The sequence below is a fragment of the Taeniopygia guttata genome, chromosome 6 (genome assembly GCF_048771995.1).
Source record: "Taeniopygia guttata chromosome 6, bTaeGut7.mat, whole genome shotgun sequence".
NCBI lineage: Eukaryota > Metazoa > Chordata > Aves > Passeriformes > Estrildidae > Taeniopygia > Taeniopygia guttata.
The window spans coordinates 12,858,708-12,874,862 of record NC_133031.1 but is presented as its reverse complement, the minus strand read 5'-3'; positions in this window follow the sequence as shown (position 1 = coordinate 12,874,862).

The following is a 16,155-nucleotide window of genomic DNA, read 5'->3' as shown; positions in this document are numbered from 1 at the left end:
ACATTTCAAATAAGAACAAGTGAGTAACTACTGAGAGTTTTTAACAAAGGTAAATAGTAATGCACCCAGGGCAGCATGTGGGGTTTTATTTTAAAATAATTTTTGTTTTATCTTAACTGCTTTAAATTATTTTTAATTCGTGTTCATTTTACTCAACTTGAAGTTTTGGGAAGGAGAGTGGGATTCAATATAACTGAGTTGCTCCATCATGTCTTACAAATTACATTGCTCATCAGTAAGTGGAATATGAGTAGAAATGAGCTGAAATGGTTAAGAGCAATGTTGATGCAGGAATGAATAAAAATTTTATAATACTTGTTATATTTAAATCTTATGCTGTTTGAAGATGCGAATTAAATTTGCTGGGAGTATTTAACAGACTATTTCTTTTTAATTAATACTGACTTTGTAAAGTTCATCTTATGTAATTGCCTTGACCTTTACTTGGGGGGCTGGAGTCAGTCTCACATTCTTTTTGGAAAATTCAAATTATCTCAGTTTCAATGTGACGTAAAGAGGTAAAACTAACATCTCAAAAATAATTGTTAGTATCAAATATATTCCTGTCTCTCTCCAGTTAGTTCTTAGACTGCTTTATGCTGTGGGAATGGTTCAGTGCAATCAAGTTTATCTCTATATAATTGATCTATAATGGTGAAGCTAAAACCAAGCGAAATGTGGTTTTGCATTCAAAAGGATTTAGGAAATTTATGATGGTGTCTTCTGAACATGGAAAAATGATGTATTCTTTTAAGTATTCATTTCAATTTTTCTTCAAGCTTTGGTGAGGCCTGCCATGAGGGGAAAGAAAATTTTACTGAGAAATCCAAGATTACTCAGCTGGTACAGTGAAAACATAGATTAAACATGTAGGTCTGGGCAATATTTTACCTTGGCTATCAGGATTGTGGTTTTGCATCTGTTCCTTTAAGTCAAATCAATTTTACTATAAGGTTTCTTTGGGCACAGGAATTTTATCATTCTAGGTCCAGAACTGTGGGGTTTTGATCTAGTAAACAGGCTTGCCAAGAGAACGCGTCCCTTGGCATTTCAGTAAACTGTGGCTTTGGGTTTTGATTTTGCAGCAACTTAAAACTCTTTTTCTTTACACTGTGGCTGAGATATTGCTACTTACTAGAGGGCCTCCAATGCTAATATTTTAAAGGAATGGAAAAGTTTAATCACACAAGTAGATTTTAATAAAACCCTGGCATTTTGCTAAGTATTCTTTCAGGCAAATTCCTAATCAACACTTTTCCTTTGTCAATTGCCATATGCTTCAGTGGACAGTGGGCAGGATTTACCAGCAGCATTATAGGTCTGTGAAAGCTCAGGCATTTAGTGTGGTGAATGTTGTAACAACAAACTATTAGCACTTTGCTGCTTCCAGAAAGAATAGCTCACTAATTCAGTTTAGTAAAATATGGTGATATTTTAGTGCCAATAATCATATCTGGAGACTTTAAAAACAACAGTTATTGTTTATTATTTCTGCTGTCCCATGGCAAGGCTTTAGGCATTGAAACTGTTTTGGAAAAGTTATATATATAGTCTTGCTAATGTTAGTGATTCATGTATCTACTGAACAATTTCTTTTGTTTGCTGTTTTGCTCAGTTTCTGTAGTTCAGACAAGACAAAGCAGCTTTTATGAAAAGGAAATGAAATAACTTAACTAGGGAAAAATGTAAACCACAGAGCTTTTGTCATAAACAGGAGGCAAATGGCCTTGTAGCAGTTATGCAAAATGAGTAGGTTGTAGTAAGCTGTAGCTGAGAGCATACTTTTGGATAGGATTGTCATCAGACATCAATTTGGAAACTTGTATAACTAGATGCTCTTAAAGAAAATCAGCTTGTTGTCCAGCATGATTATGAATTCCCAGCACAGTTCAGATGCTTACTCCTAATATTTCCATGTTATTAGTGCCATTTAGAACACCAACTGAATTTGTTTTGCCTTGGGAAATTAAGAATGTTGCACATTTTTCCTGGGATTCAGGACTTCCATGGGTGGAATTCACTGGTGCAATAGCCAGTTGGGGTGTATGGCCTTGGTAGACTTGGAATACTAATTTCCTCTCTTGTAGAGTTTTCTGTACGGCACTTGGCTAAGTAGAGGTACATGCCCTACAGATTCAGACGGGCTCCATTTCCCCACTAATTCTGTTTCATTGGTCATCTGTACTATTAGCATGTCCTAGAAAAGTAAGCTGCCAGCTGGCCAGTACCTGACATACAGGCATTAGCTGCCACTGGGGAAAATCAGGGTGAAATTAGTCATTTAGATACTTTGGCACAATGACATTCTGAACCCCTGGTGAATGGTAGTATGTTAGCTAGAGAAGCATTATTCTACCAGTTTAGTGCCAAAGAGCCACTGTTCAAATATTGGCTTAAAGGAAAGTCAGACTTCTGAAAATAAATTGTATTAAGGATGACTAGTGAAACCATGCTAGTGAAAAAGAAAGTACATAAATGAGGTAAGCATGCCAAACATTGTATTAAATGTAATGGAGCTGGTATGGCATGAAACCCTTATATTCTTCCCAGGTTCCTGAATTTGGTTAAAACGAAGCTTGATAAACCAGAAAAACCACGTTTCAGTTTAGTCCTTTCCTCCTGAGCATTTTCCCAACAGGGAACACTGTTGCCTATCAAGTTCCCAAAATAAATGCTAAAGTTATGACACCCCAACACATTGTAACAGAAATTTAATCATGTAATGGGAGTTAGTCATCTTAGTCTGTGATTTATCTGGATTACTCATTTCCTTATTTTGGAGGATATGTATATTACAGAATCAATGTCTTGAGCCATGCTTGTTGATAGTGCTGTTTTCAATGCTCATGTTACTACTCAGATGTGCTTTCTTCTTTAGGGGAAGAAACAAATATCTAGAATTATTCTGTTTTCACTGTATATGTAAAGGACAGGCCTAGGAGAAGGTATTTTACAGCTTTTCAGAATACATTGTGTGCTAAATCTGGATACACCTGTAATGTAGGAGCTCTATACTCTTGATTATATCTATAACTGTGGTTCCTGCATAGTTCCAGTTAAAAGAAGTCCACAGAAGGATCTAACTTCATCTTGTACAAGAAAGTGATCTGCTATAATACAGAATATCAGCACATGACTAAATTAAATGTTTCTTACTTATCAGTACAAACAGGGTGTCCAAAACTTAGCCAAGTGGAAATAATACTGTGAAAATTTTTCTCAACTTAGCTAGTAACAGAGAAAGTGTGGAGTTAAGATCGTTGTTGAACTGCAGGCATTTTCTGAAGAAGTGTCTTCCCTCATCTTTATTGGATGAGAGTAGGGAATTTAAGCTGTCATCTGAATGATCTGCAGGGAAGATAACACTAAGGGTATTCAGACCTTAGAAGGGAGATCTTTTCCTCTCTTGTTTTTTTGTTGTTGTTCTGTTCCATTCAGAATTAGACTATGCTGAGGTCATGTGGCTAAAGGAGCATTTCTCCATTTATCTTTGAGCAAGATAAGATAAAACCTACACAATAGTTGAGACTACAACTAGCTGCATCTCATCCATCTACCTTGGTTCCTGTGCTGCAGAGATTTGCACAAGGGCCATATGCAAGAGGAATCCAACTGGCGCTGCCAGCAGGTCACCTGCTCCCCTGGCCTGCAGGACACTGCTTGAGAGGTCCTGGGAAATGCATGATGGAGATCAGATGTCAGCTTTTCAAGAGCATATGCAGAGAAATGGGAGATGCTTGCACATATTTCAGCTTTTATCAATTGTGTCTGAGGTATCTGGTATCTATACAGGAACAACAAAATTATGTGCAAACGGTGATGGCATTTTAATTTCTTTTGTCTCAAAACTCTGGTATGTCTTTTCACACAGAAATCTCATTTAATGTTCCAGGTAAAATCTGTAGGGGATTTTCTGCATAAGAAAATGCATGAAGGAAAAGCTGCAAACAAAAGAGTAGGGGATGTCTAGGTTATTTGTTATAAGTAATATTTCTTGACTAATCAGATAACCTTAACATTAGTACTCTGTGCCTTATGCACGCTGATTCTTCAGTATGGGGAAGAACTCTAAAGCAGAATTCTCTGAAAGATCATCCTCATCCGTCTTTGTCCCCTTTATGCTTGCACAACAAAAGTGTAAGAATGTGTTAGGAATAAATGGCAGTAATGTACTGATGGGAATACTTTCAAAGTGGACAACACAGCCTGGATGAAGCCCAACACTTAAGGGTATGGAGCTTGTGATTAATCCTTAGGTTTGTGCATGTAACCCTGTATGCACTCTAAAGTCTAGGAAGCTAGTTTGAAAATTATGGTAGCTCTTATGCAATAAAGATTTATCAAGTGGTGTGTATTTATTTGCAGGTAGGGAAGTAATAAGCACCAGGATGTATTTGAGGTTTGAATAATTTCCTGGCATTTGAGGAGAGTTGCTAAGAGAGCCTTTCTCCATTATGCACTTTCTGTGAAATTTTGGGAACAAAGGAACAAAGTTGAGTTAAAAAAAAAAAAAAAAAAAAAAGGAGCTTTATCCTTTTTGCTTTGCTGGGGGTCTTCTCCCAGAGTCTGTGAGCTGCTTTTATTCCCTACGACCCCCTGTGATTTTTTTCTTTCTATTTTCTTTCTTTTCCTCTGAGAAGTGCCATCTGGTTTCCAGTGTTTGCTTCTTTTTCTAATGAGACAATATTTTGAGTTAGGAAATGTCCTTTTGTCTCTGATTTCTGTGTGCCAGTGGCTTGCTGTTTAGATGTGAAATGTGTCAAAAACTTTTTAGCAATTCTTGTTTATCTGTAGACATGCTGTTAACTACCAACGTCTTCTGCTTTTTACCATTGTCATTTCCAATGCTGACAATTTACCTTCAAAAGATAAATAGGTTCTTTTTAAGAAAATGAAATGACTGACCCTACCAGTATTTGATAATTGATGGCTGTGTTTTAACATATACTATGTAGTTTTTCCTATGGTAGCTATGGTATTCATTACCCTTTTGAAGCCCAGGCTACTATTCATAGCAAAGGCAAGAATCTGCACAAGAAAACCTGAGTTTGATTAATATCCTTAATTACTCTGCACTGGACCAAAGGGTAATATTTCTTATTGCCTCCTGTTAATAAGCAGTTATGTCTCAAAGCACTTGGATCAATAACCTATATTTTTTTTTCTTCAGAACTGTGCTTATTTTATTAGTAGGAAAGTATTCAGATGAAGAAGCTTGCAAATATTAAGTAAAATTCTTCAGAAATTCGTTACTGATTTTCTAAAAGTTTGTCAAATTGGAGACATTAAACAAGCTCAGCAGTGTTTTGGGGTTTTTTAAACAGAATATTTCTGAGGGATTATCAGCCAGCTCTGCAGAGTGCAGGGACATTAAGCAGGGTAATATTTTATATGGGCATGTATTCCTCTCTTGGCTGCCTGATAGGGCACAAGCTCATTCCCACTGTATACTGGAGCAGCTCTTTGCTAAAGTAACCGTGGTCTCTCAGGAGCACACTTATATATTACTTTAGGTACAGCACTGTGTCAACAGCTCTCCAGGCTGGGGCAGTGGGATCTTAGCCTGGATGCTGTACCCACATACAGACATGATTTAAACCAGCTGTCCTTTGGCTTCAACTGTAAATTCAAGGTTAACTGTGTGGTCGTGAGCATTGTCTCCATGTGCTTTGTGATGGTTTGCACTGCTCACTGCTTACTGGCTCAGTGCACTGGGCTGCTCCTCGTGCTGTTCACCCTCTGAGTTAGGTCATTAGAGCCTCTATGCACATTACTGAGTGAATTGTCAATACTACGTGTCCTTAATTTCTTTGGCAGCCTCAGGAACCAAGACGATGAGAGAGGATTGAGTTTCTGTAGGCTCCTGTTCATCCCCACAGCTTTGAGTGCAGAATGCCTGTGTATATGTGACCTTGAAACCGTCCTAACACGGAAATGTTTAACTATACCCTCAATCCATACCTATCACCCTGACCTAACTGCAGCCATTATATCTTACTATCTTAAGAGTGATCATCAGGAGGAGGATGGGGACAGACACTTGTCAGTGGAGACTTGACAAAGTGCAATGGGCATGAACTGAAACACAGGGAATTCTGTCTGAATATAAGGAACACCTCCTTTGGGAGTGACTGGAACAGGCTACCCAGGGAGGTTTCTAAGTGTCCTTCTCTGAAGATATTAAAAATCTGCCTGGATGTGATCCTGTGCAACCTGCTTTAGAGACCTTGGACCAGATGACCTCCAGAGGCTTTTTCCAACCCAACCATTCTGTGATTCTGTGATAATACTGACAACTGGCAGTCTGCTCTTTGCTCCCTGCAGTGTTCAATCATAAAGGCAAAACCTTGCGTTGCTGTTAGTTTTGTGGAGAGTGAGAGGAAGAGAAATCCCTGAAGTGAAAGTGATAGGATGTGGATAACAGATTTTAATTGCTGCTTTCGCAGACTGTCTGTAGCCTGGCTAAAACAGATTTTCCTGCTGATTCGCATGAAAGAAGACAGTGTTTTAAATATTGATGTGTATGTGAAGGGATTATAAAGTGCCCAGATGGACCTCTTCATCTGTATTTTTCTGATAATGTGTGTTGTGTTTTTTCTAATTGGTAACCACTGGGTTCCAGTCCAGCACATCATTCCTCCTGACCACTGCTGCTCCCCAGGCTGGGTGGCTGCCTGATGTTCTTCCAACTGGCAGCTGAATAGTTCAAGTATGTCACTAACATAAAACCAAAGTGAATAGGTTTTTTTTCATATTTTTGTTTTGTTCAGTCTTTGGTTGATGAACTATTTCACTAGAGCCAGGACATAAGTACTTTATTTTTAAACTACAAAGATACCCAGCAACTTCAGTTTTTCAAGTTCACTGAAGCAAAATGAATCATCAAAATGTTTGAAGTTTATTTAAGTTTTACAGGTTGGGGTTTTTAGAGGTTTTTCAACTAGAAAATACAGACTTCTTTTTTTTTTTTTTTTTTGTTAATTTGGATTCACTACCATGTTTGTCAGCCTGGGACTGTTTTGTGTAAACACATTATCCACACTTCCTCCTCTCAAACTGCCCAGCTCTAACCATGTGATTTCAGCAAGATAGCCATCTCAAGGCTTTTTGATATAAAGACATTTTAAACAAAGGGTTAACTGACAGGACAAGAGAGAGGCTATTTCTGTATCTGAGACTTCAGTGGGAATGATTTATGTGAACAGAAGAACTTATCTCAAAAGTCATCTTTTTATCTGTCTCTGCACAAAAATTTATGATGATGTAAGGATATCTATAAAGGCACAATTTACATGGCACCTTTTGGCTGATGAGAAATGGCAATCTCAAAATGACTACATAGATTAGGAGTTTTAGCCTTGTTGTCAAAAATAATGTACTCATGGAATTATTGACAATTTTTTTCTGGTTGAATCATTTCACCAAAGCATTTATTACATTTATGTCAGAACCCAAAATAATAATGAAAATAAAAGCCTTATCAATCAGCCAGTTAAATTTTCACTCTATTTTGGTGTAGCATTTTTGGTCTTTGGAGTAAATTTGACAGCTTCATGTGTTGCTGCTTAACACAGCTTGAAGATGTGCTACATGATTCTGTGCTGTTTGGTATAACTGGCAAAAGTAAGGGTAAAAAAGCAGAAGGATCATTTCAAACATATCAGTGGTAGTTTGAGACTTAAATACTACTGATATTTCACTCAAACTTTAGGTTCTCAATGCCCAGGTTTTCTGAGTCCGTGGTATTTGAACTTGTATTGCTTGGTATTATTTCCCTCCGCTCTGAATTCAGCTCAGGCATTTTAGATGTGAGAATCTAAGACCTGATCCCATGCAGAGGTAGTGTGGTTAAGAGTGCTTGAAATGTAAACTTTTTGGAAAAATGGGTACTTTCCTTCAGATACTGTTGGAGAGTCTTCTGATGTATCGACAGAGAAACTGCTGATGAAAAGAAATGAGGACACTTTGGAATTGTTGCTGACCTGGTATTAGGACACTCACATGGCAATGGGAGTCGTCAGTTCAATCAGATGCTTTTCCTCAAGGCAAGCAGCCCAGCACAGCTTTCCTACTGTTGTGGGGGAAGATTTTCATCACAAAATACTTTATCTTGGGTCTGTCTCTCCATTGGATTGTTTTTGTTCTGTTTTGTTTTTCTTGTTTGTGAATTGGAGGACAAAAATAGTCCTTGGCCTTTTATGGTAGTGAGGTAGGGTGGATTTTTTGTTTGTTTGTTTTGTTTATTTATTTCTTAATCCAAAATACCAGCTTTTTTTCCTCCTAATCTCCTCCTAGTATGAAGGAATACATTGGGGCTCCCAGGGAAACACCTGTTGTACTTTAAGGGTAAAAAGACAAAAGATTAAGCCATGTCCATCTACCTTTCACAGAGGAAAGCCAAATCTTTTCGTTCCAATGTTTCACATAAACACCTAAAATGTCTTTATACTTTTCTATTCCAACATCAATTTTTCATTGAGTTTGCATTGCTGTGACTCCACTAATGCTGTTGAACAATTTTGTGTGTGTCCTCAGGTGATACATCCTTCAGAAAGGCAGTGGTAAAGATCAGTTATTATGTCCTCTGTGACCTTTTGGTTTATCATTTCAAATGACCTGCAGCAGACTCTGCCTGAGGCATACAGTTGCTTTGTGGCACAGTGGTTCCAAATGTCAGTATCTGTTTTCATTCTGCACGTATTTTGCATGCAGTAGTTTGTTAGCTTAGGTGAAGATGGGGAAGACTGATGAGTACCTCCAGGGGATTGGATTTTAGGTGAGGCTAGCTAATGAAATAAATTGTATGGTGTTAATTGCTATGTAACACTGTATATAATCACTTCTGTGGTGACTATAGGCAATGTCAAGGATATTATAGCAAAAGTCACCCAGATTAATGAAAAATGAATGGGACATGCCCAGCAGTGATGGGACCAGAACTGGCTTCATGATGCAGCAACCCAAAACCACAGCAGTTTTTCTGCCCTGAACACCTATTATGACAGGCAGAGCCCAGTCATGGAATAAATTAACTCAAGGGACTCTCACAGGAATGGTGCATAGCCTCAGGGAATGATACCTATATATATATGTACATGTGTGTATAGCAAAGGACCAAGAAGAATGATGGTGGCTAAATGGGATGTGTTGCGATATGTGGGACCTAGGCGTTGCATAAATGGTATGGAACAAGGGGTGGATACTGTCCTGGTTTTGGCTGGGATAGGATTAGGTTTCTTCCTTGTAGCTGGTACAGTGCTGTGTTTTGAATTAATTTTGAGAATAATCTTGATAATACATTGTTTTATTAGTGGCTTAGCAGTGTTTGTGTCAGGGACTTTGTTTCCCCTGCTCTGCCAGTGAGGAGGTGCACGGGAAGGTGGGAGGGAGGAAAGCCAGGACAGCTGTCCTGAGCAGTTCAAAGGAATATTCCAAACCACAGAGTGTCATGCCCCATATGCAAACTAGGGGAGTTGGCCTGGAGGTGTCAATCAGTACTATGGGAAGAATTGGGCATTGGTCAGCTGGTGATGACCAGTTGTATTGTACATAACTTGTCTTTCCTGATTTTTATTTCTGTCTCTCCTTTTAATTACTATTATTGTTATTGCATTTTACTTTATTTCAATTTTTCAACAATTCTTAGCTTAAGGCTTTTACCTTTTTCCAAATCTGCTCTCTCTTCCCCTGGCTGAGAAATGGGCAGTGAGCGAGCAACTACATGGTGCTTATTTGCCAACTGGGGTTAAACCACAAACTTAAAATGTGGTAATATTTATACTGGGTATTTTAGGTCTGCTTAATTAGTAATTTTCTAAAATCCTTTCATAATCACAACTGAGACTTGTATGCTTTTTTTGGTAGGCAAAATACTGTAAACTTGAAAAGGCTTTGGGGTTTTAATTTCTTTGCAGAAAAGCCCAGAGTAGGTGAAAAGACTGTGTAACGCTCAGGGAAGGTCATTAAAGTTTTCAATTTAAATTGATTACAAGGAAATGATATGCCAGAGGAAAAAACAATAGATGAAAAGAAGTGTCCTGGATGGCAAGAGAAGATGAATGCTCTGTGTTTTCCCCACCTCAGATTGTCCATGACAAAGTATGATTGTCTAATATCTCAAGATGAGGAGGCTAATACAAGGCCATAAATCATAGTGAACAGCTTTTCAAATAATAAAGCAGTCTGCCTTCTTGCTAATAGGCCCCAAGGTAGGACCCTGAAATGCTGAAAAGAAGGCTAGCAGTCACCTCCCTGTGGGTGACAATGACTTTTGCATAGCCTGTATTCACACATTGTCAGGGGAGACAGCTGAGAGCTCAACATATTGCCAGTACAGCAGATTTGTAGTCTGCTTCTTAGTTACTTATATGTAAAGATTAATAGGAAAGTTTTGGAAGATGTGATGTTTTTGTATGGTTTAACTCACAGCCATTATTTAGACTCGTATAACCTACATAAATGTAGAATTGGGATGATTGTGTGTTGTATGGTTATTTTCCTTGCTTTCACAGAAAATTTTAAAGGTGCAGCTCATGCATGAGACATTGTAATTGTGCCTCTCTCTTTCTCTTCTGACCCTTCCTTTGCCCAGCCTTTCTGACTGAGAAAATGTGCTCTTTCATATGAGAGCCTTGTACTGCATAAAACCACATATAAGCTGAAAAAAAAAAAATTCATTTAAGTCTTTCTTCCTATAGATAAAAGTTGAAAGAATCCAGACTGAGAACAGCACATTGAAAAGTGTGAGGTAAATATATTCATAATCTATGGGCATTTTGAACTACATAACTAGGAAGGAGATTAGGCTGACTTACTCTTTCTAAAAGAATTACCTCAATGGTGAGAGAAAATTAATAGCTTTGTTTTAGGGAAAGTCAAATATCTCATGTGCAAGCATTTATGCAGACCCAGCACACTAATAGTTTCATTGATGGAAAGACAGAAGAGGGGCAAATATCAGATATTTGTTTTCTAATTAAGTTGTACTTGTTGTTGATTTCCATATAAATATATTGTTAATAGGAAGCATCTTTGATTTCTTTCAATTAGAGTAGAAAATTGAGAAACGAAATATTTCCTTCTGATACAGGTTTATTTGTATGTCTTTGTTTGTATAGGAACTAAGAGCTTCTGAAAAACTTGCAAAATATGGGATGAATTTTTTCAAGCAGACTAAAAATACTGAAATATAGCAAACATCATTTTATTGCTTTTTTTCTTTTAGTCATTGTATTTCTGAAGTTAAGAATTTGGTTCAATCAAAAAATGCTATCATTCTCCAAAAATCAGTAAAAATGTTCACAGCTAAATAATACCAAGCAAAGGAGACAATTTACAGAAATCTGAAATTTTAGTACATCCTCACTGCAAGATTGAAGAGATGAAATATGTTACTACAAACAAAACTAAAATGGAACTGAAACAATGTATCTTGGTGAATGTTGAACTTTACAGTAGTGTTGTCAGTTAAGATACAAAACCTCTGAAATCTATCACTTGAGCTGAAAAGTGTTTGACTCATACCAGTTGTTATCTTGGCAACCAACTACACTTGATTAATGTTAATTGGAATAATTTGATGGTCTACTCAGTGGCACAATAGAATCACTTGATTGTCTTTTGAGCACTGCTCCTAAACTGCTTGGCTTTTAGTACTTTTGTTGCATCTAAAATAGATGGAAACTTTCCATCAGATCTGAGCTGACATTAAAAAGCACAGTACTGAGAATTATTATTACTGACAGATTCTAAGCTTTTACAAGAATAGATGAGCCTTTGCGCACCTCTTCAAACCTCCTCACATCATCTTTCTTCCTCTTGAAGATTTCTTCATTTTTTCTACATATATCTCTTAAATAAAATGCACACACACCCCCCCCCCCCCGAGTTATTATCATTATGATAATTTAAATAAAAAAGAACACTGGTTTTTGGCAGAGAAGGGAAGTGAGAACTTAAGGGACCAGAGCTCTGAAGTCATATTTCCTTTGCACAGATTCTAAAACATGAGAAAAAGAAAATGTGTACATGACTTTTTAACTTTATCTTGATTATCTTTTTTATAGAAGAATGAAAACATAAATTTTGTCATTATATAGCTTTTGTGGTGCTTCACAAACAATTTTTCATTCACTTTTCAACCTTAGAAAAAGCATTACAACCTTAGAAACAACCCTCTTTCATGTCCCTCTCATGTCACGAACATGAAAACTAACTGTACAAACCCCAAACCTTTGTCAATATAAATATGGAACAATTTCACATGAAGTGAAACTACATTCAAAATAAGATCTTTACAGTCAAACTAGTTCAAATAATTGACTCAATTGAGCTAAAATGTGTATTTCCCAGAAAAAGTAGCCTCAACCTTTATAGCTGTCTTATAAACCAGAAAATCCCTATTGATTGTCGTGATCCACAGTGGTCCTGAATTAAGAGGAAGTTCCACGTGTAACTCAACATCAAAGGGAAAAGTCTCTTTGGATGACATTTGAATATCTCTGTCTTATCCTTGTCCTACAAGACAGAATCCTTTTCTTGTAAGAGGTACACAAGGGGATTAAGACAAAACATCATTGATTCACTGCAGGTTAATCCTCCTACAAATGAAGATTTATTTGGGTACAGTTGCTTCTTTAATATTTTTCTTTCAGCTCGTTTGCCTTAAGTTTTAAAATGTTTCTCTGGTAGAGAAGCCCCTGTTGATCCTAAATGCAGGTTGTTCTGTAGATTTAGTACTCTTTCAACTAACACACTTACCAGGGTGCAGACATCTTTCTGGAACAAGTCCCGTGCTCTACACGGACCAAATTACTCTCAATATTGACAGGATAATATAAGCTAAAATAGTATGGACTTCAAACTCACACCTTTGAACCACATTTGGTTTAGGTACATGTCGTGAATCCCATTTCAAATTATCAAATTCACTTCCAAATTTTAAATATTTTATTGAATCATAGGATTTGAGTTTATAAAATTTGGAACAAGTTTCAAAGTACAGAGGGGTAGTTTAGAATGCAGTTTTCTCTAAGTCATCATCAGAGATAATCTGTGTGTCAATTATGTGTAAAAAATAACTGTTTTCAGATGCTACCCAGCATAAAATGCATTTAAATTCATTTTTTGTGAGTGGCTAGCAGATAAAATTACTATTTTACACTCTGTGAGAATGAAATACTTACAAAATTTATTTAGGGTAGAAGAATAGGAGGACTGACTAGTTTTCACAAAAGTAGCTCCACTGAGTGTATGTGTAAAACAAGTATTGCTAGGACAAAACATTACTTTGTATTCTAATCATGTTCATATTTCCTGTTGTCAGTTGCACAAAAGCAGTGCATCAAACATCCAAATGAGTTGAGATGTGTTTTGCTGATTACTAGAGCAGATGGTACATCTCAATTAGAGAAAAATATTTTCTGTTGGCTTATTATACTTTTAAATTAAATTCAGTTGGAGTGGAAGATCAAACATAACAAAACAAAGGATTTTTTCTGATTCTTTTATCATCAGGCTGGGTATTGCACGAAATAGTAATGTATTACTATTAAGAAGTAACATGAATGGCAAACAAAACTGCTTATTCTATTTAATTCTTTCCTGCTGAAATATCAATGTCATGATGTAACAAAATATGTTAAGGACTGGAACTTCTGAAATGAATTTAGTTTGATTTGCACAGAAGTTACCCGGGATGGGAAGGGATGATGGAAAATACGTGAATTGTGCAGGTTGCAGGTGACACTATCAGACACTGCCTTGCATGAAGGGCAGCTGGTTGTAGAACGGATTATCTGACTGTGAGTTTTACAAGATGTGATTTTTCTTGCCTCTAGTTTTTTAAAAAGAACTTGTTGTTATAGTACAATTTTTTAGGTCATTTACCAGATGTGCCAGGCACACTATCACGAAAGAACCAGTAATAGAATAGGAAAGTATTAACTTCTCATATTTGCTTATTTTGCAAAAGAAATAGTGCAAGGACCACAAAACTGCATAGAGGAGGTACACTTCCTTCTTTCAATTGATCCAAAGCTGCTGTCATGTAGAATATAGTTTTCCCTAAATCATGTTAAAAACTTTACATATAATAAAATGAAGTAGTATTTTATTTTAAACTACAGTCTGGCAGAGAAAACAGAACACTAGGGATTCACTTGGCTAAGTCCTGTCAGGAAAGTAATTAGAGGATATAATGTTAACTGCTACAATTAGCACTGATTATGCGTCAATGGCTTGGATAGCCTTAGAATTGTAAGGAAAGGGATTAAATTGTCTTTGATTTCACAGATCCAATTGAAGAAGTATAACACAAAAATATTTGTGTTATTAATGCTGTGAAGTTTAGTCAAAGAAATGTGTACTTTTGTGACAATCCTTTCCTTTGAAATAGATCCCTAATTAGTAAAATTGTAACACTACTGCTTCAATTTTTCTGTTTGGAAAGCTATTTTGTTGTATTCTGAATAAGAAAGCAAAGGAGTTGAAGGAAATCTGAAGGAAATGGGTAACATTTATTCATGATGCAATCAACATCTTTGTCAATGGATAATGAATTATATGAAGAATGAGTTTTGCCTTATATTGAAAGAGAAGCTGACCTTCTTTTAAAAAACCACAAATGGGCAAAAGTGGTTTTCTTAGTCATTTTCTACCTGAATGCTAAGTGTTTATTATGATAATTCATTTATCATTCTAAATATTTAATTGTAAGACAGTCCTTGAGGGTTTATACTTCCTGTTGCTATCAGGTCAAAGCATTTCTGCCAGGTTCATTTAAAAAAGGCAATTTGACTTTTGTCTGTACATTTTTCATTGTATTCTGTTTTACACTGATTTTTTTTTTTTTATATCTCAGCATCTTCCATTATCTTGCACAGAATGATTATAAAGAATTATTGGTCTCAACTAAGTTTGAAACTGTAAACATGGCTTCCTACAAAATCTTCAGGTTGACCATGAAAATGACAGATTATTTTCTGCCCATTTTCCCTGGCTGTGAAAAACAGAAGTCTAAAGACTTCAGATATTTGCAACTTCAGTTATATTTTATTTGTTCAAAATAGTTGACTACTCGAATATTGTTGACACTGAGACTGTGGAATATTTTTCTTTAGTTTGTTCAGCTGAAATTCCTTTGAGGTGCTTTTCAGAACAGCAAACTTACCCACTGTACTTGATTTAGTAAAAATATTTAAATTATATCTGCAAGTGCTTTGCAATTGTGAGAACTGACTTTGAGGATACTGGCTGTAGTCATGGAAAATGGACTGTATTATTCAGAAGGTTTACTGCAAAAAATGGGTATTTTGCATATGGTTAAAGGCTTTATTCAGTATACAGGTTTTTGCTAACATTTATTAATTAGCTGGTAGGCAAAAAGCACAAGGTTCAAACTGTGCAACCAGCCAACCTAGAACTCATTTCTGGGAAACCTTGGCAGTTGAGGTGGAGAAGTCAGTGCTTGAATGAGCTGGTGAAACTAAATTACTTCTGCACTAGAATTAAACTTTCTGGGTCAAGTTCGTAGAATGTTAGTATATCTAAATGACTTGCTCATTTCTTGGAAAAAGAGAACACAATTTTTCATAGTTGCCTAACTTTTACTATTTATTACCAGGCAGTTCTGGTCACTCAGCTTTTCTTTGTTTAACATTACAGGCAATGAATGTTGACTACAATGAAAGTAAATGAATTTTTGTCTTAGGGTATGAAGTAATTAGAAGGTAAAATGTAGTGAGATTTTGCTTCTGTAGAAATGGTTGTTTTGACAAACACACAAGTTCTAGAAAAAGAGGTTATGAAAGTCAGTACTGGTTAGGAGAGCCGCCAGAGTTTTTTCTCTCAACGATTTTATTTTAACAATTGACAAGAGTATCAGTGGTTTTCTTTCATTTTCTTCCTAGCTATTTTTGGGTGACTACTTTGTCACATCATACTTAAAGGAAACATAAAAGAATGCAAAAATGTAAAATGTAAAATTCAAAAGGCAGTACTAATTTATTAATTTGATCAAACTACATATTTCTGTGTATGTATAACAGTTATCTGCTATGTAAAAAGGATCAGAAAATTTCAGTAGAGACTGATGTTAGCTGTAATCAATTCATGTTTAGTTTTATTTTTAATTTTATTAGGTGTGATTGTACTTTT